Source organism: Lissotriton helveticus, chromosome 2_1 (genome assembly GCF_964261635.1).
Source record: "Lissotriton helveticus chromosome 2_1, aLisHel1.1, whole genome shotgun sequence".
Taxonomy (NCBI): Eukaryota; Metazoa; Chordata; class Amphibia; order Caudata; family Salamandridae; genus Lissotriton; species Lissotriton helveticus.
The window spans coordinates 1,086,122,174-1,086,148,051 of NC_136059.1; positions in this window are offsets into that span (position 1 = coordinate 1,086,122,174).

Here is a 25,878-nt window from a genome sequence, read left to right on the forward strand (position 1 = left end):
ATAACGAGAAACCCTATGCAAATATTATAAATATATACAACACACCAACAAAGTAACAGGGTAAAACGTTTAATTAAATAACTATTTACATGGCAGCCTGCTGCAACATCGATCCAAATGCATGGTTTTTTCAGTGAAATTCCTCCGCCGCCCACCCCGCCCAAAATAACGAGAAACCCTATGCAAATATTATAAATATATACAACACACCAACAAAGTAACAGGGTAAAATGTTTAATTAAATAACTATTTACATGGCAGCCTGCTGCAACATCTCCGCCAGCAGACGGCGTGGGGTGCACTGGAAGGGAGAGGCGGCGCGAACGAGCCTCCCCCACCTCCCCAGGTGGAGGTTTCTCAGCTACACTCCAGCGCTTCACTGATCTCCTTGTCCTCAGTCAAGCATCAATAGTAAGATTTTCATAGGTGAGTGTAGGTTCATAGTTTGCCATCCACAGACTAAAAGCCTGGAGTGGCAGTGAAAAAACCATAACTAGGTAAGAAGGAACGCAGAGGCTGTAGGAAGGACTCTGCATATGCTTGGTCCCTGAGATGCTTCGATGTCACTGCCTTCCACAAATGTCATAAGTCCTGGATGTTGGGTGCCATAGTTGAGGGTTTGACCTAAAGACACGTCCTGCGGTGCCCTGGTCCAACCATCACATATACCTGCGCCAGGAGACGGCGTGGGGTGCACTGGAAGGGAGAGGCGGCGCGAACGAGCCTCCCCCACCTCCCCAGGTGGAGGTTTCTCAGCTACACCCCTAAAGACACGTCCTGCGGTGTCTTGGTCCAACCATCACATATACCTGCGCCAGGTGACGGCGTGGGGTGCACTGGAAGGGAGAGGCGGCGCGTACGAGCCTCCCCCACCTCCCCAGGTGGAGGTTTCTCAGCTGCACCCCAGCACTTCACTCGACATAGGCGGCCGGCTCCCGGGGTCCGGCGGAACTTTTAGCCTTTTGGTGACTCTTCCATTCTGGGCCTTGTCCCACAATCCGTTTGACCTGAAGACACGTCCTGCGGTGCCCTGGTCCAACCATCACATATACCTGCACCAGGAGACGGCGTGGGGTGCACTGGAAGGGAGAGGCGGCGCGAACGAGCCTCCCCCACCTCCCCAGGTGGAGGTTTCTCAGCTACACCCCAGCGCTTCACTCGACAAGCTGAGTTGCGCCCGCTCCTGCGGCACAGTGCCTCGCTCGGCCAGCTGAATTACGCCTGCTCTTGCTATTACAGCGTCTCACCCGCCATCCGGCTGAATTGCACCCACTCTTCCGGTACAGCGACAGGCGGCTGCCACGGAGCTCAGGAAATGGCGGTCGGCTCCACAGACTTGGGCCTGGCCTGCAAGGATGGCTCTGGACAACCCTGGAACTCAGACGCTTGACTGCTACGGCATGGGCCCCATTCCCAAAAGCGTCCCATCAGCCTTGAAGATTCTACAAGAGTCACCGGGGCCCCCGACTCCCGCAGAGTTCCGGTGGGGAGCTTCTGCCATGATTGCTCGCAGAATGGCCACGACGTAGCCATGGGGTGCTCTAATGCTGATGCCAGCTTCAGTCTGAAACTTCCAGAAACACTGTAGACTACCAATTCAATCAGTTCCGGTGGAGCCCCAACGACGTATCGCGTTGTTGCATAATGCGTCATATGACACGCTGCGTTAGCGCACCCGGAAGTGCTCCGGTGCACGAGGCGCGAAGCGCAGCTTCCCGGAAGCAATCCGGGGCGCGGCGCGGAGCGCGTAACGTAAGCATAACAGGTCATGTGACTTGTTAATAAAACTTTTCATTGGTTTAGAAATATTTTTTGTCCCAAATTATGAAAACCCCTCCTTGTTTCCTCTTGACTCCTGCCCCCTCCCCAAGTCTTGCTCGGCCAGCTGAGTTTCGCCCACTCGTGCAGCCTACGACATGGATACGCCGGGGCGTTATGGATCAGTATGAGCAAATATACACTTGGGGATTCACAAGCAACAACAAGCCTTTGTATTTGGGGCTCTAAATCAACAACAGTGAGAGAACAGAACCGAAATAAGCACTCAGAGGCTACGTTTAAATGTAACTTCATCTCCCCAAAGGTACATCACCTTACACACACATGCACTCTGATCTCCTTGGCCTCAGTCAAGCATCAATAGTATGATTTTCACAGGTGAGTCTAGGTTCATGGATTTCCATCCACAGACTAAAAGCCTGGAGTGAGAGTGAAAAAACCATAACTAAGTAAGAAGGAAGACAGAAACAGAATCTTCCTCTGCAACATCCGGCTCTGCATCACTACTTACTTATAAATGCAGAAAAAACTCAATTAACACAAGGGCTCTTTTCAGAGCCACCTTATATCAAAGCACTCAAACTTCTGATTTATCTCCATTTTCACACTCTTCTAAATAAGTGTGTGCGCCCGAGTGCGCACACCCCGCAACTTTTAAAAAAAATATATATATATATTTTCGCCTTTAAGGACCTTACTGCACACCCTGAGAAAACCTACGCAGCAAAACAATCTCTACCTTCTCCCCTTTCCATGTTCCAACGCTTTCAAATGAACAATATATTTACTCGCAGTGACAAAATGGCGGTCAACACTTCCTGATTTCCTTCGAATCGAACGTTAACACACGTCACGCAGCAAAAAAAAAATCCGCTTGCGCGCAGCCGCTTGAGTGCGCGCACCCGTGCGCGCTTACAGATATATAATTGACTTTAACTTTAATTTTCTCAGCAACTACTGAACGGATTTACACCATTCCAAAAAATGCGTAATCTGCGAGCCGGACTCTACAGTTTTGCCAAATTTCTTATAAACCCATTCAGCCGTTCGACCTGTAGCCGTGTCTAAACGTCCTATGGAAAATAACATGGAGAAAACACGTTTTGGGACCCCCCTTTTATCTCAGCCCCCACTTCACCAATCCCCCCCAAACTTTCAGGGAAGGAGCGCAGCGGACCGAGTCATCTTCTTTGAGAAATTCGCAAAGATTCATCCACCAGGGCCAAAGTTAATCCAAATAGAATGTTGAGGATTTCCTATGGAAACTAGGTCCTAACTATAACTACCTACTGGCGACCGCCAGTAGGTAATATATATATATATATATATATCTTTCAGCGCATAACTATTTCAACATTATGTGATACATTCTTTAGATATGGTTCGAAATATATAACAAATATTAACAGAGAGATTAATCATCCTGAGTGCATGCCTCAAACAATCTTACAGGATCCACTTAAACTTCCAATCGTTATAATTCTAGCCTGGATATTATGAAAGAGTGCTTGAAAGAAATGAATAAAGCGAACAAAAATCTACAATTCTCACATTACTGCCCAAAAGTAAGACCATGATACCCAATCAAAAGCCTTCTCAGCATTTAAAAGAATCATCCCTTCATCCTAATGTTTAGATTGTGCATAACTAAATATGAATGTGATTGCAATATTTATATGGTCAGTAGTGTAAAATCCAGGTATGAACCCTTGCTGTTGCTGGGATACCACACAATCTATGATTGTGGCTTATTCAGAGGCCAGAATCTTAGAATATATCTAGGCATCTGCATTGATTAGAGAAATAGGTATATATAAAGCCATGTCTTCTTTTGATTTACCTTTGTTAAGAAAATAACATATATTTGTTGTTCCAAAGGTTTTTTTAAACTGCCATTCCATTATAAATACACATACATAGTCATTTGCCTTGGACCTATTTGTTGTGAGAAGATCTATATGTGGAATCAATCAGGGTGTTCCCTGGGCATGTGTTCGTCTTTGGGTTAAGAGAGACCACACCTGTGACCTGGTATTTGATAGGCGCAGGTGTGGGTCGTAGGTCCTACCTAAACACATATCGCTGACTCAGGGTTGATGGGAAGGTCGTCATGGGTGAATACGAAAGCAATGATGGGAGTTCATTTGGAGTCCTGAAACTATTATGGCAGTTACTGGTATCATTTTTATCGAAATTCTAAACATTGTGCATACCTGTCATAACGTACATCGAAATTGACCTTATTGGGAACACGGTTATTGTGCATAGGTCATAACGTACATTGACATTGTTCTTACTGAATTAACATTGACATTTGCTCATGGATTATGGAATATATTGACATTGTTATTGACGGTGTCTGCACTGCTGTGCTGGCACAAGCTGTGGTATACATTGATATTGCATGGACTGGTATTGGCAGGGGCATGTTGGTACAGGTTATGGCTAAGCCTGGGTGGAGTATGCAGAGTTCTATATGTGGAACTCCACGAAGTGCATAAAAACCTTTGCCGCGCTACGCGAAGCTCCGCAAGCGGCGGAGTTCATTATATAAATGCTTTTTGCTGTAATTTTCGGTGCCAGGTGCTTTTCTGCACTATACAATCATTGTGAACGGCACCATGTCCAGCACACGTGGGCGCTGCTTCCTTTCTGCCGCTCGAGTAGATTTTTACTCAACCAACAGCTTTCTCAACGCTAACGGACTGTTTCTCAACGTGATCGGTCGCAAGCATACACGACCACTAGCAATAAGAAATCTGACCGCCTGCGTTGAGAAATCTCACCAGTAGGTTGATTTTCCACGCTCTCACTCACCAGGTTAATGTTGACGATAGCAAACGAGGAAAAATCTCACCAGGAGGTGGATTTTCCTCGTTCACGCTCGCCAACTTGACATTGATGAACGCGAGCTCCGCGTAACGCCCTGTGCAGAAAATCTCTGCAAACTCTGCGAGCGGTGTACATCGCCCAGTACACCGCCCAGACTTAGTTATGGCATATATTCACATTGCATTTATTGGTATTGACTTTGTTAGGCCTGCACCTGCCTTGGTATTCATTGACATCATATTCACCTATTCCAACACACCCCTCCCATGCCTTAACCAAACTTCGCACCTCCTTAATGCAGTACATCACTCTTCAAACATTTTGCATACATGTTCCTGATCTGGGATGTGTTTAATCAGTTCTTGGTGACTAATGCAATTAAAACCTCCACAAACTAATATAGGAACATGACAGCTTGCAAATTCCAATGCTAACAGATAATGTATTCTAGGATAATTTGTATTACTTCTGGAATACCAACGTTTCTGATATATTTTCCAAATCTATGTATGATTAATATGAAGAGCGACTTGTGCTTCTAGTTTGATAATTCTATTCTCAGGTCAAAAACGGACTTTTAAAAATTGGTTAATTTGCTTGGACATTTAATGAACCTTATGGTTTAGGCTTTACAGATTTGCATGTGCACATCCTGAGTAGTCCGAACTTCTTTTATCTCACATATATTATCCTTAGGTAGAGTTTTAGCTGAAGGTTTTGTGGGTATTCTACCACCATCAACAGTGCTCTCGTAATCTTGTTAATTTTTTTCAATTTAAATAACGGTCTGTTAGACCCTGATTCGGGGGGGTTGCAACAAGAGATTCTTGCATAATGGTAATTGGTTCTTCACTGAATTAAAATTGCTTGTATCAGTTAAATGAACTGGAGAGCCCAATATCAGATATCTAGACCCTTAATTGAGAGCAAGCAAGGTCTATTTATTTGACTGCTTCTCTATAAGTTCTATGCCAACCTTTTCCTTCAAAGAGCAAAGGCACACTATTCTCTCATCTTTCAATACCCCTTTTATCAGAGGTGATACTGGACTTGATGATATTATGGAATTCCTATAAACTTATCTGCCCAATATATATCATTGATTCTCGCTATCATGTCTCCTTCTCCAGGTGATGCTGAGTCTAACGTTATTTCTAGTCCTGTTTTTAGATTCACCCGTGAGCTAAAATTTTCATTTTCACATCTTTGTACTGGAAGCGCTAGCTGATAATTGGGCTCTATGGGTGTTTCATTTATTTATTTTATGTGTTTTAAAGAGCGCACACTTGACCCGTTAGGGTATCAGAGCGCTTTACAGGAGAGCAAAGCAATATACAGACGGACTTAGAATTGACCAATTACAGCTTGAGTAGTAAGGGGGAGGGGTGCCGGACATATAAGGTAAAGAAGAGCATGTATTTACAGTTTACATAACCAGTTACTCAAAGCGAGATACCATATTTACAAAATATGTTTACAATTATTTAGACCGGGTCCCAAGTTTCTGATGGGGTCAGAAGGGAGGTAGTGGATGGTTATAGGTCGGGCCATATAAGTAGTTGAGGCAATATTAGCCAAGAAATTTGCCCATAAGGAAGGTTTTGGCATTCTTTTTGAAGTGAGTCAGTGAGGGGATTCTTCTGATGTCGGTTGGAGAAAGTTCCATATTCTTGAAGCAGCCCCTGAGAAGGTTCAATTGTACGTTTTTTTTCCCGAAAGCATGCATGTTGGAGCAAGTTTCTGTGACAGATATGCAGGGGAGTTAGAGTGTAAAGCTTTGTGTGTGATGCATGCTAGTTTGAGCTGTATTCTTGCCTCCAGGGGAAGGCAGTTTAGAGTTTTCAGGTGTGGGAAAATACTATCGTATTTCCTTGTGCCGGTAAGTAGTCTGACGGCCGCATTGAGGCTGACTTTAAGTGGCGCCAGGGAGGTCTTGGGTAAACCCGAGAGGGTTGAGCAGCCGTATTCCAGTCTAGAGATGACGAGTGCTTGGACAGCCTTTTTTAGGTCGGGAGCATCAAGGAAGGGTTTCAATTTCCTAAGGTATCTCAGATGGAATCTGGCTGTTTTGGCCATCGAGTCTATGTGGTCCCGCATGTTAAGGTTGGTGTCAAGGGTAATTCCCAGGGATTTAGCCGAGTTCACAATGGTCAGTGGGCAATTTAAGGCTGTGATAGCCTTAATCCATGATTGAATCTCTAGGTTGGCCTTGGGAGGGGAGATCAGGAGGAAATTCTGATTTCTTCGCATTGAGTTTGCGTTGATTGAGTGCAAGCCATTGGACGGTGAGTTTCAGGGCTTCGTTCAGGGAGAAAACCTCTTCGAGAGAAGAGGTTTTGATGTAGATCTGGGTGTCATCAGCGTACATATGATAGGAGATATTCGCTGCGCGCAATACTTCGGTAAGCGGTTCTAGGTAGAGGTTGAAAAGGGTGAGGAACAGGGTTGATCCTGGAGGGACTCCCACCGTGACCGGGGGATGATGATGATAGGGTGCCATTGATTAGGAATCTCTGTGACCGGTTGTGGAGGAAGGACCTAAACCAATCTAGAACAGTGCCATCCAATCCTATTCTGAGTTTGAGGTGTTTGAGTTGTTTTTCATGGTTGACCGTGTCGAAGGCCGAGGATAGGTCCAGGAGGATTAGGAGACAAGTTATGCCTTGGTCGAGGGCTTGGAGGGCATCATCCACGATGTGGAGGTTTCAGTGCTGTGCCCTGGTCTAAATCTGGATTGGAAATCATCAAGCAGGTGGAAGTTATTGATGTGGTGACTTAGCTGCTGTTGCACACATTTCTCCAGCACTTTGGCTAAGAGGGGGATGTTGGAGATGGGTCTGAAGTTGTCGGGGAAGGGTGGATCCAGCAACGGCTTTTTCAAGATGGGGAGGACTTGGCCGGCTTCTAGAGAGTCAGGCATCGTTCCCTGCTGGAGGGCGGCATTGATTATTGTAGTTCAGCTGGGAATAATGGATTGGGCAATGGCAGCTAGGCAGTTGGCAGGGAGTGGATCATTGAAATGGTTGTTGGGGTTTAAGGTAGAAAGGATTTTAGAGATGGAGTCTTCATCATAGTCTTTGAAGACAGTCCAGTGAGCTTGATTTTTGGGTGGAGCTTGTAGGTGCGTTGCGGTGGGAGGAGGTGGGTCAGGAAGGGGTTGAGGGTGTGTAATGGCGCTGGGTCAAGATTTTGTCTGTGAAGAAAGAGAATTCCTCTGAAGATATAAAAGATCTGGGGGTTTGTTTTGATGTTTTAGCCAGTTTATTTGATTTGTGTTTGACCAGTGCGAAGAGCTTGTGGGGTCTGTTCTTGACTTTCGCTAGTTCAGTTGTGAAGAAGTCTTTTTTTTAATTGAGTATGTTCCTTTTGTAGGCATTTCTGGCCTGGCGGAGGAGTTTTAGATGTGCGGCAGAGGGGTGCTGCCTCCAGGATCTTTCAGCTTGCTGCAGGGCTCTCCTCTCATTATTAAGGGTTCCCGTGAACCAACGGCTTCTGTCTTTGATTTGTGTTCTTTTCAGTTTGAGTGGGACTAGATCGTCCAGGATGTTTGAGATGGTCGCAGAATAGTGGTCATTGAGGTCACTGACTGTTGTGATATGCAGGGGGGGAGGTTGGATTTGCATCAGGCCTCAAGTTCACTTCGGTCCAAGTTCTTGGTGTCTTTGATCTAGCGTTTAGAAATCATCGGTTGCAGTGTTTTTGTTTTGTGGGTGCCAGGTAGATGGAAGGTGATGGCATGATGGTCAGACAAGTCGCATGGGTCAATAAAGATAAGCTTGACAGTTGATTCTTTGGAGATGATCCAGTTGAGGGTGCCCCCTTTTGAGTGAGTTGGAAGTGAGCAGGCGTGGGTCAGGGTTTGATCTGCCAGGATGTCTTCAATGGCGTTGGCATGTGGATCCTTGGGATCATTCCAGTGTAAGTTAAAATTGCCTAGGAACATATCTTTGGTATGGGTGGGAATCTTAGCTGTTATGATTTCCATGAGGTGGTCGGTGAAAGGGTTGTTCCTGCCTTTGGGTGGTAAAAGATGTCTAGGTTGCATAGTTGGGTGTAGTTGCTGCAAGTAGCGAGGGCAAGGTATTTGCAGGATTCGTGGTGCCGGCCAAAAGTTCAGTGACAAGAAGGTTAGAGCGGTAGATGCAGGCATTGCCTCCTCCTTTCTTGTTAGATTGTCTGTCCAGCCTTGCGATGTTGTAGTTGGGGGGGACTAGAAGGTCCAGGCATGGAGATGAGGATTCATTGAGCCATGATTCTGTTCGGATTGCTAAGTTGAAGTTTCTGCAAAGGATGAGATCAGCAATATCTGCGGCATGCTTAGCTGCCAATCGGCAATTGATTAACATACCAGACAGAGACAATTTGGACGGAATTTCAAGAGTCTGGGCGGATAGGTGGACAGGTGATAGATTGCTCTTGACCACAGTTCTGCTACGGAGGGTGGCTGGCCTTTTGGGGTTGATAGTGACTGAGCGGATGGCATGTTCGGCATTCCCTTCAAGGGGAAGAGAGGTAGCTGGGGTAGAATTGTAATCTCGGAGGATGGCAAGGATTTCAATTTCAGTGAGGTCTAGTGGGCTTGGAGCAGCAAGGGAAGAGGTGTAGGAGAGGGTCAGAGCAAGGGTTTCTTCCTCTGAGAGGTGACATGGTTGCTTACGGGGACAAAGCTGTCTCAAGACTAGCGGAAGAGATTGTTTAGGGTGCTCTGTCAAATGCGGGGGTGGAGTTAGGCAGGGGCATGAGGTTGGCGAGGGAGAGTTCAGCGAGGTGAAGGAGGTTCATTAATTCACAGATAGAGATGTGAATGCTCTGGGTTAGTTTGGTAGCTCTGGAGAGCAGAGAAGCCATGTCCCTATCAGGTGGAGGCGTTAGAGGGCTGGGGGCAGTGGTTCAGGAACCGTTCTGTCGACATTTATAGGAGATATGAGGGGAGGACTAGTACGGCCTGTGTTGAAGGTCATTGGATCAATGCTGGGGCCCCTTTGCGGGTTGGGTTGAGGGCTGGGAGGGCAAGCACGACCTGTATCATAGGTCTTAGGGGGCGTACCAGTGGCATAGTCTACATGGGGGGCTAGTAGGGAGGGGATCAAAGGTCTAAGGGTGATTCTGAGGGCTAGGCCGGGCGCAGTGCTGGAGTGGATAGGTGGGTCTGTGTTGGAAGCCCTAAGGGGGATTTGTGAATGGCTAGCTACGCTGGGAAGGCTGGATGAGGACTCGTCGGGCGGGAGTTGGTTACCCTGCCCGAGTCATGCACGTGGTTTCTGAGGAGGATGAAAAGGTCTGCAAATTTATCCAAGTTTTTGGTTGAGGCTTGGAACAGGATAATGTCATTTTTGTACAGAGTGATGGTGAGGTCAGCTCGCAGTGTAGGAAAGGGTGTTATTGTTAGCTTAGTGTCATATGGGATGTTCTTTGTTGCACCTACATTGAGGAGGTGGGCAAAGGTTTTGCGCCAAGCAGAGGTTCTTCTGGAGTAGAAAACGAGGTCATTAATGACTATGCCTTTGTCCGCGCTATTGTGAAGGTCAGATATCAGTGACTCAGGGTGCCTTTTCAGGGTGGAGTGCTTGAAGGGTTTAGCAGCGGTTTTGGAGAGGTTGGGGGGTAGACCACAGTGTAAGAATTTGCCCCCGTAGCGGATAGGCCAGGACTTGCCATGTTGGCTCGGGTAGGCTACTCGAGGACCAATAGGGACAGTTATGCAGTGGGGTGGGCTGCTCACCGTACGGGAACTGGAGTTGAAAAGTGTCAGTATCAAGGGAGATCGCACTATTAAGGTAAGAGCCTCGTTGGTAGCTCTTGAGAATATCTAGCGGGATGAAGATGATTGGCTGGCAGCTCTCAGGGAATAACTAGTGAGGGTGAGGATAGTACGGTTATCTTTAGGATTTTCACCATTTTGAGGTCAGACAATGAGAGTTGATTGTGTTGTCTTCAAACTGTTGCCATTTTAGGGTCAGGCGCTGACCAGTCTGCCAGGTATAAGACTACTGTGAGGATACCGACAATACATCATGGTTGGTGATAGGCAGAATATACTTCTATTGTGCTAACTGCTCACCTTTGGTGATGTTTGAATGATCAAATCAGGGAAGAGCCATGGTCCCCGTATTTACTACGGCACCACCATTTCAGGTCCAGGCAGCCGTTGGTTCCTGCAATTATTACTTAAGGAGATCCAGGAAAAAACAATGATCCCCGTATTTATCTTGGCACCGCCCTAGGTCCTAGCAGCCGTTAGTTCTTGCGAATATTGGTCATTAGTGGAGGTCAGGGGAGAAGAATGATTAAACCGCCGCCATTTAAGGTCCAGTCAGCCGACGGTGCATTAAATATTTAATAACGGGAGAAGCGGCGCAGTATCCAAGAGCCATCGCGTTGTGTAGCAAACTCATGATACCTGCTTTATAGGTAATTAGAGGAGATCAGGGGAGAACAATGATTAAACTGCCGCCATTTTAGGTCTAGGCAGCCGATGGTGCATTAATTATTAAATAAATGGTAGATGCAGCGCAATATCCAAGCGCCGTCGTGTTGTGTAGCATGCTCACGATCCAGGCAGCTGATATATAACGGCCCAGTGTCTTCAGAACCTTCAAAAAACGTTTTCAATGCAACTGGCCCTGGGAATTATCACACTTATTTTTCTTCTTAAGCATAACTAAAATTTGTTGTTGCTTACATTCATTCTTTCTCTCCAGTACACCACTTTTTTCAAGAACACTTGGATCCTGGACTGCCTTCACAGTCAAGGCTCTACTGTGGCACAAGCTGCTTTGTTTCCGTCCGCGATATTGTCTGCTATGGAGCTGATAGCTCTTTTGGACAAACCATTTGAAAGAAGGGGTTATGGAGGTCTACAATGTTAAATTTGGTTGCATGTTGTGGTCAATAAGATTATATCTTTCAGTATCAAACAACATTGTGCATCCAAAAATGAACAGAGAAAACATTTCAAATGACACCTTTCCATTCCCTACATGGTTTGTCTGTAATTCAGCTTTGATTTTCCACTGTTACGTGTTTTATGGTTTGTTAAATCCAATTAGGTTCAAATGTCTTGAGCACTCCCATACATTAAAATCTATTTAGCGAATCTTATGTCTGCTTCTTGCTAAGGAAGATATACAAACAGCAGCATTGAAATCCTTATTTCATGGGCCGAGCAGATGGGAGCACTGCCAGACAGTTGTAACATAGCACATGAAAGAAGCTTTGCCATGTGCCTGCGGAGCAGGTATAGGGCTACTAACACATGGAAAATGCTGCTATGCTATCCCTCTGCCTTCTACTTTCTAACGCATTGTTGCAGCACATCTGCGCCAGTGATCATCAACTAGCCACCCAGCTCAGTAGTGATTAGGAGCCAGATAAACTAACATTATGAATGCCGATTTCCTAATTGCGATTCTCCGTAAATCGCAATTACGAAATCGGTATTCCTAATGTATGAAACTCTTTTGAGTTTCATTAGTGATTCCTAGTGGGTTGCAAATACACCTATCTTATACCTATTAATGAGGCAGGTCTTACTTTTCAATCCATTATGAATCACAGCCATCACAGTGATGGTGTCTTGCTGAGGTCAACAGACTGCTATGTCTGCGATTGCTTTTTTTAAAGCAGTTTTTTTCCTTTTAAATGCAGCACATGTTCCTTAAATGAAAACAGGGTACATTTAAAAAGAACACATGAAACTTTGCAGTTTAATTTTTTAAGAGTAGTGACTGGTCCATGAAACAACTGCCTGCTTTTAAAAAATATCTGTTTTCCATTCCCAATGTGGAAGGGGTCCCCTTTCCATTTTGGAAGGGTTTACCACCTCCTTTATCAGAGTAAAATATGCATGATTTGCGACCATAAAGGTTGCAAAATAATCACACTACTCATTCAGATTCGGTATTTGGAAGGGACACCCAAAAACGCACCTTCCAAACACTGAATCACAAGCACAAATTGCGGTTCGGTAACGTGTTACCGAATCTTAATCTGTGTTTTGTACACATGCAAAAGCATTTCTTTGGTTCAAAACGGCCCGATCAGCCATTTCCGATTGCTAAAATGCTTCATATAACTGGCCCAAAATCTCCTTAATATGGCGTTGATGTGGTCTGTCAATCAAAAGGGCCAGTGTTCCTAAGAGAAGACAGAGGGAGTTGTTTTAGAGAGATAAGAAGGGAAGTCAAAGGGACTTTTACTTGGTGCCCTCACACATACCGAGGGATGTTATGCTTCATCATAGGGCGGTGCTCCTCGTAGGGCCGGCACTGCATGCCCTATGGGTCCCCCCAAGGATAGTTGTGTGATAAGGGCAAGGTAGTGCTCGTGAAGTGGTAGGTGAATTAAAAGTGGCTAGAGAGTATCTGTAATGAGCAGGTTTAGAGGAAGAGATCCCTCTGTCACAGTTAAAAAACCAAAAGGTTGGTCGCTGCTTGAGGGTAGTAATGGCCCTCTGTAGCTGTACGGTACTGTTCAAGTGTGTATGTGGAATGTACTACATCAACATATTTCGTTCTCTTAATGGCCTCGGGAAGAGAACCCTATTGCTTCTTCATGACCAAACAAAAGTTAAGATACAGTGTATGCGAATCAGTGATGGCCTCATCAAATGAAGTAGTGCCACAACTGGGACCCTCAAGGTGGTCCAATCTAAAACGACAAGAGGGAGGGGGGTAAAGGTAAAAGAAACAGACAATATAAGATTTAGTCATGTCTATGGTGTATACGTTATAGCACACCAAGATGGTCCCTGAAGGATAACAAGAATTTCGAAAGGGAGAAAATCTACCCCTACACCGAAATAGATTATCTAGCATCAGGAAGCGATGCATTCTCCGATGATGGTTCAACAATATCCACCAGATCAAATCGATCCAACAGTGACTCAAGTAGCAACAGCTGGAACAGCAACAGAAGAGGCCAAGGACCTTTAACAGAGCCACAGATGTATGGTTATCACCCACTAGGATATACAGGAGCACCACCCTTATGATACCGTGATTTCTTCAGACCTCAAGCTCCGTTATAACCCTTCTTCCAACACCAAACCCCACAACCTTTTTGGAGCAGAGGCAGGGGCAGAGGAAGAAGAAAAAACAAACACAGACAGGTTCAATGGATGGAATCGGGTAACCAATGGCAAACCAGGAGCCAGACTGTGAAGAAAGGTTGATTGTCAATATATTTATTTATTTATTTATTTATTTGCTTATATAGTGCAAGACTCGACCCCCGAAGGGGTATCTCCGCGCTTGTGTTCTTCCAGAGAGCCAGACCAAAATCATGAAAGATGCAAAATTACGCTGTCAGAAACAGGTGTGTCTTTAAAGACTTCCTGAAGGCTTGGAGATTAGTATTTTGCCTCAGGGTGAGGGGCAACCTATTCCACAGAGTGGGACCCTTGTAGGACAATGCTCGACCGCCCTGCTTTACTCTCTTGACACGTGGGACCAGGAGCAGCAGTTGGTTACTAGAACGCAGGGAACGAACAGGTTTATAAATATTGAATTTTTCTACCAAATATTTGGGACTTTGACCAAACAGGCATTTATGAATTATGCAACAAACTTTAAACTTGACCCGCTGACGAATTGGTAGCCAGTGGAGTTTGTCCAGAAGGGGGCGTGAGGGGTACCTGGCTGGAGCATTAAGAACCAGTCTGGCCGCGGTATTCTGGGCCACCTGCAGTCTGCTAAGCTGCTCTTCATTGGCAGATATAAGAAGCCCGTTGCAGTAATCTAGTCTGCTAACCACAAGCGTCTGGACCAGCGTTTTCCTATAGTTGTCGGCCAGAAACGGGAATACGCACCTCAGGAGTCCGATGACCCTAAGACAGGATCCAGTTACCTGATTTACGTGCTCCTTTAGTAGCAACGACTGGTCAAGCCGTACCCCTAAGTTTTTCACTACCTGCTTGGGGCAGGGGGCTGGTCCTAAGTCCAATGGCCACTATTCAGGTGACCACAGGAGAGGGGCCTCCCAAAAAAGCATAACCTCCGTTTTGCCCACATTACATTGTAGGCAATTGGAGGCCATCCAATCGGACACTGCTCTCATACCTGTGGCAAATGCGTGTTTGATTGCCGGTGTAAGAGTCTGGAAAGGAAACAAAAGCTGAGTATCGTCAGCATATGATACTGGAGTGAACCCATATTCTCTCACAATGTCAGCCAAGGGGGCCACATACACATTAAAAAGTGTGGGGCTTAAGCATGAGTCTTGAGGGACCCCCTTGGTGAGCTCCCCAGAGATGGAATGATGGGAGCCCAATCGGACACTTTGTGAGCGGCCTGAGAGAAATCTCTCAAGCCAGGACAGAGCCAAACCGCCTACAGACGACCGAGAAGTATATCATGTGATATCGTGTCCAACAGACACCTCACTGCACACGCAACAGTCCTTAAGAAGGGTTTGGGCTTCATTCCCACTCCCAAAGAAGAACAATTCAGACTGATTGGGGAACTCCATAACTTTTACAGGAAAATTAGATTCCTTCTTTAAAGACCATGAAAACACAAACTTGTCTGACTTTTGAAAAGGTGGTTTTAAAAGATGTTTGTACTACATTCCACAAGATGCCACCATCAGGGTTATTGATACCATTCTCAGGACCACCATGACTCCTTCATCCACCCAGTGGAATTCATCATAGAATGTGCGAGCATTGCCCTGAAAAATAACTTTTTCCAATACAAAATCCTACTGTATCACCGAATACACGGGACTTCTATGAGCAACACATTTGCGCCCAGTTTGGCATGCGTCTATATTGCCCACTGTTCTCCGAAACCAACCCTTACCAGCCTGATTTATCAAATGGAAACGCTACATTGATGACATTCTGATTCTTTTGGTTGGTACAGAAGAAAGATGCCAAGAATTTCACCTGTGGATTAACTCAATGGATCCATACCTGAAGTTCACCCTATCAAAATTCCTTCCTTGTACTCAAAACCAGAACTTACAAGAAACGGACTAACTGCAACAGCATGCTTCCCTTCAATAGCCATCACCCGAATCCTTTACATGAAAATGAATTATATGGAAAATGTTCGTGCTAAGGAAGGACTTCAGCAATCTGAGGAATTACAATCAACAAGCTGACGATCTGAGTAGAAACTAGGCACTATCCTACCAAAGTAACCAGAGCAGAGAATAAGAGAGCATGCAACTACCACCGGAAAACATTATTGAAAACCTTTCCCAAACCCAAAACCCAAAGATGAGACTATGACCGGTGTCACTACATTCACCTAGATGTCCAACAAGATTAAGAGCATCATTTTAAAACATTGGAAGATTGTCAACACAGGGGAGCTGAACTTAGAGCACCCTAGATTCACCTTCAAGACAACACAAAATCTCAGGGATATCCTGGTACGCACAAGACCACACCTCCAGATTACCACGAAACAAACCACATTATGGAACTTAACAACAGTGAAAGGACATTAACCATGCTGTAGTTGCAGCACCTGTGCTTCCACACGACACACGCAAAGCTTAGAGATAGGCGATTTCTGATGGACACAGAAACAATACACAAACTGTAATACAAATAACTGTGTCTATCTCATTACTTGTCTGAGTAACCTACACTATGTAGGCATGACAGCAAGACCAATCAAAATTAGGATTAGTGAGAACAAAAGCATTATCCACTGCGGCCACAGCGCAATTAAAATGTACAACCATTACATTGTGCTCTGACATACCACTGACCACCTGACATGGACTGTTTTGGAGGCCAACACAAACTGGAATGCTACTACCTCGTTTAGAAAGGAGCAACGTTAGGTGTTCCACCTTCACACACATATCAACGGCCTACATGATAATATACCCTGGATCGAACTACAATAGCACCTTTTGTCCAGGCATATTACCCCTATTTCTGATATGTCTCCATACCCTGTGTGTCACCTTCCATTCTAAACAGTGCCATTTCTTAATTTCTACAAAACTGCAAACTCATGCGCTCTGTGGAGCATGTGCCCAGACACCCTTGTCGTCTCTGTGCCTTCTCCCCTTTGATTTCATATGCCAGGTCTCCCTCCCTCTGGAGACCCCAACTAATCTCTATGAAATGCATCGTAGTTATTCTGTATTTTTCCATGGCCAGGCTAATATTGTGCACTACTTCCTTTACACACCCCCAGTAAACATGTGAACTACTTTATTTACAATCTGCCGGCGAGCATTTACTTGATTAAATCGCATACCGAGCTTGCCCTTCTTGGTACTCTGTTTACTGTTCCCTTTGCAATGGCCTTCCTTTCCCCCAGCTCTCTGTATTTCTTGGTTCCACAACAACCCGATCCATACTGCCATTCGGCATGCATTGCATACACATATATACACACTCACTTGCTGATTCTACCATACCCTATGTATCACATCTTCAAAAAAAATAAATGTGCACACTATGGCCTCCCATTATATTTTATATAATCTATATTGCAATTTTTTATAGTCTTGTCCATGTATATCATTAGCCTTTTCCAGCTCCAAGATGGTGGTGTCACATCCATCAAGCTTTGGCGTGCCACCTTTGAAAACTATTCACCACAAAAATGGCGGCCTCGTACCACGTGACCATCACAGGGCTTCCAGTACTTCCAGTACTCCGACAGCCACTTCCTGCAGCTGGGAACTACAATACCAGGGGGCATCCCGCCCACACTTCTTCCAAGCATTTGAGAGGTCAGGTAGGTGCAGCAGTTTGTGCCTTTCGACATAACTGTGAGTACACTCTTTGGTCTTACAATACGAGAGCATCTTGGTATTAGTTGGGCATACCGGTAATTGTGCATTTCTTTGACACAGATCGTGATGGAATGCATGGTCTCCTTTGACTCATGGGATATATTTCTATATCCCATAGGTAAGAGGTCCCCTCATGTTTCCTCTCTTACCTCGGGGCACTTTCACCTTTGTAGAAAGATTTTGCCATTAATTAGAATTATGCTTGCTTTGAAGTACTTGGTAAACCTACCTTGTTTGTTGACATTCTGTACTTCTCGCGGCATTCCTCCACAATTTCGCAGACATTTGGCATACTAAACATTTGATGTGTACTAATCACTATACTTACTCTATTACCATTGTGATAAACGTGCTGGGGTACCCACCCCTATACCTGTTTGATGGATTTTGTCCATCTCACCGTTGTTGTTAAATTATGTTTTAATCTATGGCTTCTCTTGCTCAGCCACTATCGAGACGACGTCTGGTCTATCACTTTGAGGCAAGAGATATTAACATGGTCCACCCTACAGGGACCATTTTGGTTTACCATAACTTATATACCATAGACATGACTAATTTCTTGTATGTCTGTTTATTTTCCCTTTACCCCGCTCCCTCTTGTTGTTTTAGATTGAGCCACCTTCAGGGTCCCACTGGTGGCACTACTTCATTTGATGAGGCCACCTCTAATACGCATACGCTGAATCTTACCTTTTCATTGATCCTGAAGAAGTGCAAGGGATCTCCTCCAGGGACCATTAAGAGAGTGAAAAATGATGACCTAGTACATTCCACATACACACTTGCACAGTACCTTACAACTCCTGAGGGCCCTTTTTCAACAGACAACTTTTGTATTGGATAATATATGTATATATATTTAAAACAATGACTAAAGTGGCTGAAGGATACTCACTCAGGAGCTCTTGCTGCAATAACATCGCAGGATGACAAAGTGAAAGTTCTGCTGCCAACAATGACAGCAGCAGTCCCTTACTCTAAGCCCAAAAGGCAATTAGTGTGATGGAATTTCTTTGCATTTCGTGCTAGGAGAAAACAAGAAATGCGTGAAAAGTAATGTGCAACTTGTTCAATCAGATGTTGCACAGGAGCCACCTTGGTAGGTACTCTATGTGTATAGGAGCCAGGTAAACAACCCTACGAGCTATGCATCCCAACAAGGCAAAGGTTCAAAGAGAACATCAGAGAACAGGAGGAGTTAAAAACGGCACCACCTGAAGTACAGAAGCAACAAGAATAGGAAGAGTTGTAGTATTGTGCAACATATTACAAACAAGGTCTGCAAGTCGAGGCTAGGCAAATAAAATATTATTTTTCAAAACTGATGCAGGCCCATCAGAAAAACACAAAGAAACGTAGGAAACCTAAGAAATATAAAATACTCATTACAAAAAAAAACTCCAAAAGAAAAATACTTAAAAAGTATAAAAAACAATAATTTATAGTAGTCTGAACATTAAAATAAAAAAGTTTCAAACAAAAAGTGAAAACATAATTAAAAACCCTGTAAAAAAGTCATATACATTTTTATATCAAATTGTCTAAAGCAAAAGCCCAGCAACCAGTTTCCTCTGCACATAATATTTAGCTGTCAGGTTCAGGGTCAGGATGGATGCCTGTAAAGGGTTGGGAGCAAAGCCTGACCAGAGACCAGTTCTCGTGTCCAACTACCACTGTGCATTTCCATAGGCTACATGCAGTGGGGTTGCACAACTGAATGTTTTGCATATGATAAATTTAGAATATTATTCAAACATCCAGATATTCACTGGAAAAAACAAAGGATACAGTGGTATCGCAAAGGTCTCGATGTATCTGATAAAAAAAAAATCACCAAAAAACAAAGGTTAATGTGATGCTATAGGTTTTGAAACGAGATAAGAACTAGCATTTAGAACTGAAAAAATACTGAGACCTGCCAGTGAAAGTTTAGTCAAATAACTTGCGCATCCATCATGCACTGCCTTTGACCTCCCATATTACATCATTCATGACATGTTGTAACATCTTTGATGAAATCACAGATGACATCTCAAATTAGATTTTCGATGACATCACTGTTTACCTCATCCATGTTACCCTCACCTCCCACCGCACTTTGTTAAGATAATTGAGGGGCATATTACCAAGGCAGGCAAAATGAAATTATTGCCACTTTTGCGGCAAAGCAGCGATAATTAAATTACCCTATTAGCAAGCTGTCGCTAACATCAGTTAGCGACAGCTTTTAGGTGATAGCGAGCGGTTTGGGGCCCGCTTTGCATGTGAGCGATATTTATCGCTAATGACATGCAAAGTGGGCGTACCCAACCTGTTAGCGACTGACAGCAGTCGCTAACATCACTATCTCCTATTATCAATGCAGGCATAGCGATTAAAATATTCACGTTAAGCGCGAATATCGCCAAATCCTAACGCCTGCTCAGACCACTTCTTAGACTTTATCTCCAATGGGAGGTGGATATTCAGGTTAAGTCCCTATTTGCGATAATGCCGGAATATTGCTGAATTTCCATCGATATTCACGCATTTCACCGATATCGCTGGATATTTTATCGCTTTGGAGATAAACGTTGCTAATGGCACGTTATCTCTGCGATAAAATCCGGCGATGCACAGCGATAAAAAACAATACGCTAAGCCTATTTAGCGATAAATAGTGCTAGTTGTTGATAATATGCCCCTGAGTTCTTATGCACTTACAAATCTATCCAGTCTCTGAAAGTTGGCAAATTCCCCCAGGCCACAAATTCCATCAAGAATTCGACCATAAACAAACTGCCCCATTCTGCCAAGTGTACCCGGGAACTTACTTACCTCTTGATAGTTTCAATAAAGGTTGGCAATGATAGATTAAACAATGAGTTCTTCTGTTAAGCTAAGTTCTTTTTGCCTGAAGAACTCATCCTTGAACTCAAATAAACACCACAGTTTTACCATTTAATTTTAGGAAATTCTAGTTGTTGCTAGTCGTGAAACATTGCTACACTTTAGCTTGTTTTTAGCAGAACACATTTATTTCTAGCATTATTTGCCTAATAAATTAAGGTGTTTAGTTTCCACTAGAAATGCACATTCGCTAACATCTACAGGGTTATAAATTATGAATGGTCATTCGAACAGAAGATAGGCTAGATGGGGACAAAATAATCAAATTTAATGCACAGTCTAGTGTTGACCAGATTAAAATTAAAACCTGATATATGAGGATGCACTGGTAATTACACAGCGTCCTTTGCAGGCTCAGTCATCAGCTCTCAGTTATTGCTCTACAAACGTAATAGATGCTGAATATATTAGGAAACAACTAAAAACACAGCACAGCACGTTAACCTGAGCAGCAATCTGTTAACCGAATGGCTCCCAAGTTTATTACACTGAAGGGGTTTGTGCTCTGTATATCATTCTGAATGGGCTTCAGTTTTGCAAACAGTTTTGGGAAGATTTTTCTGGTAAATGTTTTATTGCTCAGCAGTTAAAGACAAGGTAAGTGGGCTCTGAAGACCTTAGCTCTGGGAGGAAAACACCTTGGATGTGAGACGCCTGCATTTTTCAGCCGCACCACCAGAGTAAATTCAGCTTTCACTGCACCTCGATAATGATGTGATGTGGGCTTTCTTCATTTTAGTTTTGCACTCGACATATAAAATGCACATAACACAGGTTGCAATTTAGAACATTTATATATGGAAGATATCACGTGAATCTGAAAAGACTAATACCGAGATGGCAGGTCGGGGAAAGAGATGCGAAATGTGAATGGGATGAAGGTGACTTATTTTATTAAGTTAAAAAAAAAACAACAAGAACTTAATTTAGGCTTCCTTGTCTTTCCATCACATGCAGTTTTGAGTTTCCAACCATACAGTTCAAGGTATCTGGCTACTCCATCCTTTGTCTGACTGAGCTACTGGTGTATTGGAAAGGCATACACTTTCCTTGGCCTGGGTCCATGGTGGTCTATGGTCAGCTGGCTAACATTCAATTAAACCTATTCGTCTGTCGATAAAACTGTCTGTGTAATCTAAGGTAGACACAATGGGGCATATTCACAAGGTGCCAACGTTGCTGAATTAACTGCACTTTAGCGCAGCCAAAGTCGTGATAAATGTACCCCCCCATTCACAAGCTGGTGCTGACAACCCACAGCACCAGTTTACCCTCGATAGCATCCGCAAAAAACATTGCCAGAGAGGACCCCCCGCAACTATCGCTAATGAGATGCAGAGTCGGCGTTTCCATGCCAAAACCCGCGACAACACCACACCTCAACATTCACGACCAGCCAGATCAGAACACAAAACATGCAATAAGGTGCGTTAGCAGCAGGAATTTAACACCTGCTCTGACCTGGTGTAGAGTCGGAACACAGCCTGCACCAGAAAAGGGAGTACAGCCCACAGCCACACCTGAAGACAAACAGATGCCATGGAGCAACTGAACATGCAGCACAGACACCCAAGAGGGCCACAAAACCCACCAACACCACACCAAGGCCGGCAAGCCCCCCCCCCAGGGCTCACCCCCAACCCCGGACCAAGAAACTGCACACCAACACCGCGAATCCCAAAATAAATATTCTGCCTGATGTCGCACAAGCAGAAAAATCAACATACATGCTTGGCCAGAAAATGGAGTTTCAGTCATTCAGCAATGCAATCACAAACACAAAACACCATACAAGAAAATGCCAAAACAACCATACGGATGAGACCTAACGGGTCCTCACTGAACAATCCGTAGGACACAGCCTGGATCACTAAATCCAAGAAAAGAAGGTGTGCCATGCGCACAACAAAGGAAAGAGAGGGAGAGAGCGAGGGAGAGAGACAGAGTGAAATTGCACAAGCAGCGCAAGGCCTTGCAGGGCACCTGGCTCCACATTCCAACATGTGTGTGTGCATCGCCATCCGTACACCATGAGCCCAAGGCAATGTCCCAATATCAGCGCAAAAGCCACATCCCATTCCAGAAATGCAAGTAGAAGACAGACAATCATCAGGGATAAAAGCTCCATTGTCCCAATGCAGAAGGCGGGAAGACACCTGCACCTCTGACCTTGGTCCAGAAACGCCTGGAACACCCTGAGAGAGATGCCATGGCAGATGTGGACGACTCCCACACCATGCATAGTGCAAATAAACTATCTGACTCATCCACACCCCACACACAGAAGCTTCTGCCAGAGGTACCCCCGCATGGGATGCCCTTGCACCAAGACAATGGCAAGCCATACCGGGCACGTGCACAACCCCGTCACTTGGAACAGTACCGTGCACGTATTTTGCATTTGCTCGGCGCATTGCCACTGGCAGTGCAGCGGATCAGTTACCCGCTCAGCTTCCGTAATGCCTACGTCACCTGCGTCCAGCCCTGGTTCAACTGTCGAACATGCAACTTGAGTGTCCCATGGATGTCTGCCTATCCAACACAACCGTAGATGGACTGGGCTATGACTTGAGTGTGCGCCTCCTGTTTGGAACACGAACAGGAGTGTAACCGAGACAGCCGTGCATGGGATGCCTTGACATACTGCGTATGTATTGGCAGTTGTGCATGGGAGATTGCACAATCCTTGTGTGCAGTGACCACATTGAACCACTCCTCTATTGGGCTGTATTGCGGATTGGTGAAATGGCGTGGGCTGCACACACCTGCCCGGACCAGTTAATGGATTGGCTCATCCTGGTGTTCCTTGAACAGGACAATGACGTACTCTTGGAACACATTGCACATGAAGCAGAGCGAGCATTCATGGACGAGTAACTACGTCCCTGCAGCCACATCCGATTGTTACCCACATCACATGTCCCAACAACTTGTTTCATCGAGGGGATTGCTACCATATCCCGTCACAACAGAGGACACATCTGCCATCATCCGGACTCTGGATGCATGTACACACACCCATGCACGGTGATGCAGGTCCATGGTCGGAGCAACACAGCGTCGTTTGGCAATGTTGCAAATTCGGACACGCTGCTGGGGGAGAGTACACACATGGCAATGTAGCCGAACATGTGAACCTGTCGGACCCTTTCACCTGAGCACTGTCAGCAGAGCAGACAATTGGAGCACTCCTGTGGCAGAGTACTATGCAGATCCCATGGGCAGTGAGTCGTGCCCCCTCACACGGGGCAATGGGCAGACACCAAACAACACATGACTCATCAAGCAAGGTAAGGTGGGCTGGGAGATTTGCCATCTGTGATGATTGTTCTAAATTTTTGCACCACCATTTCCTAAACTTCGACATGTACCCATGTTGCGTGCAAGTGTCATAAGCATGACCCTGACTGTTGTGGCTGCTGCCTCATCCACACTGACACGCACATCCCAATAAAGTCTATGCCACTCCACTGGTGTCTAACTGTGAGGTGTGTTGATTTGATTGTCCACTCGTGTGCCACAATGAGCATCGCCCCTACTCAGATTACTTGAGATTGTTGTTGATATGCAATGGGGGTTGGTCCCTTTTGCTAGCTCAACCTCTGTGAGCCATACATTGTTTTGGGATATGTGCTGGCCGACATGTGCACTTACGTGACTTCAGCAATGTGAGTATGGTGTCCAACCTCTGACCATGTGGAGCAATGTCATTTATCATAACAGAATGTGTCCAGAGATGTGTGTAAGTAGGTATGCATTGTGAAGTTCTGTTGTCACATGTGATGTAGGACACCACTTCTGCCCTACTACCGATTAGGTCACTCCTACACATAGCCCTATTCAATGCATTTACGTGTGCCTACATTGGGGGTACGTGAGATTGTTGTTGATGTGCAATGGGGCCACAGCTAGTACTCAATCTTCACAGTCATCCAATTTGTCATGTGTCTCAGGGATACACATGCGCATAGATGTCAGTTACCATGGTGTACCTTCATGTGCAATCATTTTCCCTACATCCAGCCATACATCCATATGTAAGTGAACATAGTAATGACACATCTGTGTGATTCAGAATGTTTATTCACATTCAGGTGATTGAGGGCGCTGGAGCTGTACATGGCCATCCAAGCCCACATCACATAGAAGCCCAGTGGTGGGAAAACCACAGTCCTTTGGGAATTGAGAAGTGATTAGGAAGTGGGAGGATGCAGTCCACAGCAGGATTGCTGTGTAATTGACCAGCAGTGATGAAATTGGAGTCCGTGTCTGGGTCCAGGTGAATGTCGCTGAGTGTTCTGGGGGTCAGTAGGCGGTGTTTCCCAGGGCATGATGCATAGGTCATCACCAGGCAGGGACAGGTCATATGGTGGAGATGAATGCTACTGCCTCCTTCCTCACACAGTAATTCCCATCCTTTTCTTACTTCCCTGATACAGGTTATGTGTCTGGTATGTCTGGTGTGTGTGACGGGGTGATGGCTGCATCACTGTGTACCACAGACATATCAGGGGTCCGAACTGTGTGTGTCGATGTCCCCGCTGCAGTCATATGGGAGCGGCTCAGTGGCAGGAATGTCAAGATGAAGTACTGCAGGGCTTTGAAGTTCCAAGTTACTACTCGCTGGTGTCCAGCCATGGGAGACATACTTCTGCTCCATGGGCTCAATTGGCTTCCGCAATTGTTCTAACTTGGTGCCATAATCGCTGGTGCCTGCCTGACCAGACAGTTCTTGTAGTACATTAATGGCCCCAGCGAGGTCAGCCAAGGTCTGTGGCACAGCATGGTGCGTACCGGGGGTGTTCGATAGGGACTGCACGTGGTCCCTGATGGGACTCAGACACCCACGTATTGCATTGAGTTTGGCTGCCACAAGTTCAAACCCCACCCTCAGCTGTTCAGCCAACTCCACCTGGAAACTCCACAGATGTTGTTGGAACTCCATGTATTGGTCGAGGGTTCTGAGAGACAGCCTTGATGGTGTGTGTTTCCTGCTGTGTGGTCTGTGCAGGTGGTGGGCTCACCTCGGGCAGCTGGCCTGCCCTGCTCCTGGGGATGGGATACTGAGGCTGTCTATTATCCTTTGGAGGGTGTCTTGACATATTTGCAGGTTGTCGTCTTCGTCATCACTGATGTGAGGTGTGGTGTGCCCTGCAGGAGGTGTTGTTTGTCCCTCTACAATGTGAAAGGTGAGATGCAGGTTAACAGAGTTACACATGTATGTTGGAGTTTTGCAGATGTTTACATTCAGACTGCATGCCAATGTACATTGTCACAGTTTTGGTAGAGCTGGCTATTTGATGGTAGTCAGTGTGTTTTTCGACTACATGACGGATGTGTGGTAGTACCCGTGTATTTTAATCACACAGTGTCAGGCAATGCCAGATGTGAGTGGACAGTTACTACGCACGTGCGGGACCTGTTGTGAGCCGTGGCCTATGCTGTTGGTGTTGAACTTTGTTCCACATTGCCGTCATTTCTGTGATTGGTAGGTGTGTGTGCTGATTTGTGGGAGAGTTGCCCCTGCAGCTCTGATTTTGTGTAGCCTTCTCCCTTTGAGGCAGAGTGCCTTTGAATTGTGGGCTTTTCGGGGCCTGATTTGTTTTTGAC